Consider the following 5,711-nt stretch of genomic DNA (forward strand, 5'->3'; position numbering starts at 1 on the left):
TGTTTCCTGTCATCATTAATCGTGTGTGCTTGCCTGGGAAATCTCCAGCCTTTTTACTGAATCCATGAAAATGTAATGCAAATGGCCTGAGCTGCTTCTTTGTTTTTTCTTTCTTTTGAAATGCAACCCTAAATCTTTACCAAAAAAAAAAAAAAGGCAAAAAAAATTGATCTGCAAATCTTGTAAACCTTTATTTATTCTTAATAGAACATGTATCAAATGTTCAAATTTAATTTAAAATTGCATAAAGGGGAATTCGACGGCAGGGCGGGGGCAACAAAGGGCTGAAGAAGTGATAATAAAGGGTAACATCTGGAAGATTTTCTGACTGTTTCATTGGCAACAGGTCAGTATCATGATTGGGTATAAAAAGAGCATCTTGGAGAGGCAGAGGTTCAATCTGCAAAAAGGCATCTATAAGTTGAATGTGAAATTGTGAAAACTCTCCTCGTCTACAGTTTTAATATCAAATGATTCGGGGTATCTGGAGAAATCTCTTTGCGCAAGGGACAAGGATGGGGAAACAATATAAAATACCTGTGAACTTCGGGTCCTCAGGCAGCACTTCATCATTAACAGGCATGATTCAAAGATTGCATGAGCTCAGGAAGTACCCTATCCACAAATGCAGGTGAAATCTCCATCATGCAAAGAAGAAGTCATCTGTGAACATGATCGTGATCAAGCCAAAGCTCATTTAAAATGGACTGAAGCAAAGTGGGAAACTGGGCACAGAAATCAAATGTTGGAGTTTGTTTTAGAAAAGATGGATGTCGTGTCCTCTGGACTGACGAGGAGGGGGATTTTCCGGCTTGTTGTCAGTGCTTCATTGTCTATGGAAATGGCAGCTTGCACATCTGGAAAGGCTCCATCAGTGCTGAAAGGTATATACAGGTTTTTAGAGCAACAAAGCTCTTTTACAGGTTTTGCATGTTTGAGCAAGATGATGCTTCACAGTCGAAGAGTCCTGGTGCTGAACTGGCCAGCAGTCTCGACATTTCACCAACTGAAATCATTTGGAGCATCTTGAATGGAAAAAGATGTGAATGGGACACCAATTACCTCCCAACAGTCCAGCAGCTGCTCTCCTTCAGCTCCACCACAATTACAGACTGTTGTTAAATGAAGAGAGGATGCTACACAGTGGCAAACGTAGTCCTGTCCCAACTGTTTTAAGATGTCTCTGCCAGCATGTATGTTTTGAAAATGTATGTTTTCTTTGTTCGGTCGTGAATAAAATTTGTGCTTTGAGATTTGCAAATCACTGCAATTTTGTGTTTTAATTTTACACAGCATCCCATCTTTTTCAGAAGCAGGAGTGTTTATTAAAACAAAACAAAACAGCATGACAGAAGCCAATGTACTGTTACCATTTAAGAGATTACACACTCATAAAGATGGCTAGATGGGAACTCTCTGTTACTCATTCTCTTTGAAATGTAAATAAAGGGGATAGAAACACAATAGCATTGACTTTATTCATTTATGTTTTTTGCTCGACACAAAATTGCTGCTATGGTTTGTTTTCCTCACATTTCTTACCTGCACATCAGGTGACCTTAATTAGAGTTAAATATAGGGGTGAAATCCAGGTCTAATTAAAACAATGCTACAGAAATACAAAGGCGTCTTGTACCCACAGTGATCCCGAAGCATCAACACATGTCCACGAGAAACTACACTGCAATCACAGTGCATGCACTTAAACCTGAATTGTGTGTAAACAATGCTGTTGGTAAAGCCTTCATTTTTAATAAAAAATCTTTTGGGTTTGTGCAAATATAATCTTGAAATAATGTCTTTTATGCTTTTAAACTCAAGGTTTGTCACAGAATATCTGAACAGGCTTTAATGAAGGGACCTTGATCAAGTGGATTAGAGTAACTTATTTCCTAGCAGGCTATTGGCTGATAGAGTGATTTCTTACTGTGCAAATCCTTGCTCTTCTTATATGCAGCAAATCATTCATAAATTGAAAACCTAAAAGCCTCCTTTTTTTGTTGCCTTATTACCTTATTGCTATCTTGGCAGTGTTAACCCGTGGGTCAAATTGTGAGCAGCCTTTTATCAGCACAACAAGGGGAAGACTTATCAACGAGCTGCTCCCAGCTGGTTACCGATCTCATTCCCTATCTACATGCAGTGTGTGCTTACTGCTGCACTACTAAAACACTTTTCAGGAGTGAATCAAGAAATGTTCGCATCAGACCACTTTGATGCTTTAATGAGATTACCCAAAAGTCTTTCAGAGTGTACTGCATCTGCTTTTTGCTGTTCAGAATCACACGGTAGGTCCAACCGTCTTTGCAAGACGGTTGAAGAAGAATATCTCACAATTAACCCCACAGCATGCATCTACCTCCCAGATGATGCTACCCTTTTTTAAAAAACAAAAAAACAAAAACAAAACAAAACACAGTTTACACCATTCAAAGGTGCGTTTGCAGCTCCTGCAGCCATACAAAGTGTTTCTTCTGTGCTGAAGCCCTTTCATCTTGGCTCAAGAGCCAGATGTTTGTTTAAAATAAAGAGATTTCTAACTTTGCGTGACCTTTAAAGCAGCAGCACTGTCTCTGAGTTGTTTAAGGCCATGGTGGGTGTTTGAGTTCGCCAAGATGGACCGGCGTGCCAAATCCGATTTCCATTATGTTTCAGGCATCTACTGTATGTGGTCTCAGTCCTCCCACTCACTGCTTGCTGAGTCTTGACAAGCGCACACACACACCAGTACCCCCCACACAGAAAAGGAGACTTTTTAAGACTTTAAGAAGCAAAGAGCACAAACTCGGCAGCTTAGCATCCTACAAAAACACAGTTACAGACGAGGAAAGAGAATTAACACTGCCAGCTCTCTGATGGGTGGCAATAAAAAGTAAGAGGAGATGTGAATGGTTCTGCCCAGATATGTAGCTGGTTACTAACAGGTGAAGCAAAAGCAGCTCACAGTCATCATTTCAACTTTGCATGCTTTTTATGGCATATTGTCAGGACTTCTGTGTTACATAACTGTAAGAGCAGCTGCTACTGCCAATACCACCACTGCTGTGAAGTAATTAACTTATTAATTTATTTATTGTAAGCCAATTAAATAGAGAAGAAATAAACAACTCTTCTTTTCATTAGGTTATTGGGACTTAATTGTTTTGTCCCGCACCCCCCTCAGCCTGGAGCCACTGGTTTAGTCCACACCTGCACAGGTTGGAAGCTAATGTTAGCACGAGGACATGATGATTGCTAGCTACAAGCTTTGAAGACTGCTAAAGTAACTGGTAAGTGTAGATTTTGTCAAAATTACTGGTAAAACATGTACATTCAAAAATATTCATACATTTCTATTGTTCACAAGGTCACAAGTACATTTTGTGAGTATTGTTCTATAAGCATTAAGTGGGCTAGCTAAATATAAACAATATATATATAAATACTCAAGTAGAAGTGAGTACTTGCTTGTTGAGTATGTTTACAGACTGCTAATAAATAAATGAAAAAACTCGTGTAGCTAATTAGCTTGTTTCTGTAGACCCTGTTCACAGCAGACACATGTGTTCACAAGTTTGCATTTATTTTGGCGCTAATAATATACAAATTACAGATCCCATAATGCAGCGCTGCAGCCTCCTTGCTGACCGCTAGGCTAACTGGGAACATTCCCGCGTCAATCAAGTCAAACTTCTAGAATAGAATTGACCCTGTGCACGAGAAAATGCTAACTTCCTGGTTTGAGACCGGATGTGGGGTTCTACATTTCCGGTAGCTTTACTTTGCGGTCAATCGCTACTGCGAAGATACCTTTCACCTCGCTGTTTCACAGATTTTTTTAGTGCAAGTTTGCACGTTTTTTTTTTTACGTCACATTGTGTCCTGCTTCCTGATCGCTGCAGACAATCTCCTCCGTGATGTCTCTCTTGTACAGTACAGAATCGCTGCATCGATCGCTAGCAGTGTGAATCTGAAGTGCAGTACAGTATGTCCACGATGTCCACCAAACGTTTTGCACCGTCAAAAAATAAATTTGGCTACTTGATTTCACCTATCGCTGGTTATTTTTAGAACATAAAACCCGCGATAAACGAGGGACAGCTGAGAAATATAACATTTGAATCCCTTTTCTCTTTTGCCCTGAGGCGCGGGGAAAAAATATCAACAAGTCGATGAGCATCATTTACAGATATATTGGGTAAATGCCCAAGACATCTATAGAAATGTAAATCGCCGCTTGATTCATTCATTTGCTTAACTTGTTTTGGACCGTAAACAGGGCGTGAATAGGACACCGGAAACAAAGCTCCCCACAGGAGTTTCTGCACCGGAAGTAGCATATGCTAACGTGCACATAGTCAATAGAATAGAATTCAACTTTATTGTCATTGCACATGCACAGGGCAACGAAATGCAGTTTGCATCCATCCAGAAGTGCTTTAGCCATGATATAGATATATTACAATATATATTAGCAATAATATAGATATGTAAGTATATTACAGAAATGGGTCTATTATGGTATGTTATAATGTACATGGTATGAAGTATGTTATGAATATTCTATAACTATAAGTATGTACAGGCTGTAGTGAGTACAAGCTATGTACAGGATATGAACAGGATATAAATATGAAATAAGAAACTATACAGAATCTGAGATATACAGTTATACAGAAATGTGAGCTATGCAAGTTATAAACAGTTGTAGGATTAAAAATTATCGTATGTACAGAATGATTATTTACACAGAGCTATACAGTAGTGCAGTTAAGATAAGTGAGATATGTGGATAATTTCTACAGAGGCTATATAAAGTGCTAGTGGTTGTGAGTGGTGGTTCAGTCCATGTTATTATTGTGTTTGAGGGTACAGTTGTCCATTGTGGGTGTGTGTATGTTCAGTGCATGAGTTTAACGTGGGTCAGATGTCAGGAGGCAGAGTTCAGGAGTCTGACAGCTGTGGGGAAGAAGCTGTTCTGGTACCTGGTGGTCTTAGTCCGGAGGCTCCTGTAGCGCCTCCCAGAGGGCAGGAGGGTGAAGAGTCCATGTGATGGGTGACTGGGGTCTCTGATGATTTTCCCAGCCCTTTTCAGACACCGCTTCCTGTAGATGTCCTTTATGGCAGGAAGTGGTGCTCCGGCAATGCGCTGGGCAGTTTTCACAACCCTCTGCAACGCCTTCCCGTCCGAGGCAGAGCAGTTCTCGTACCAGACTGTTATACAGTTGGTCAGGATGCTCTCGATGGTGCAGCGATAGAAATTCACCAGGATGTCTGAGGACAGGTGGTTCTTCCTCAGAGTCCTCAAGAAGAAGAGGCGCTGGTGAGCCTTCTTGACCAGCTTGGAGCAGTTGGTCGTCCAGGTGAGATCCTCGGAGATGTGGACTCCCAGGAACTTGAAGCTGCTCACACGCTCCACAGCCGTCCCCTTAATGTGGATGGGTGGATGTGGGTCAGCATTCCTCCTGTAGTCCACAATGAGCTCCTTAGTCTTCTCGGTGTTAAGCAGCAGGTTGTTTGTGTCGCACCACTCAGCCAGACGATCCACCTCCTCCCTGTAGGCGGCCTCATCGTTGTCACTGATGAGGCCAATCACCGTGGTGTCATCTGCAAACTTAATGATGGTGTTGGAACCATCAGCAGGTCTGCAGTCGTGGGTGAAGAGGGAGTAGAGGAAAGGGCTCATCACACAGCCTTGTGGTACACCGGTGTTCATCGTGATTGTAGATGAG

The sequence above is a fragment of the Copadichromis virginalis genome, linkage group LG23 (genome assembly GCF_057382275.1).
Source record: "Copadichromis virginalis isolate Kocher_CV1m ecotype Utaka linkage group LG23, C_Virginalis_male_GT1.1, whole genome shotgun sequence".
In the NCBI taxonomy this organism is placed as follows: Eukaryota; Metazoa; Chordata; class Actinopteri; order Cichliformes; family Cichlidae; genus Copadichromis; species Copadichromis virginalis.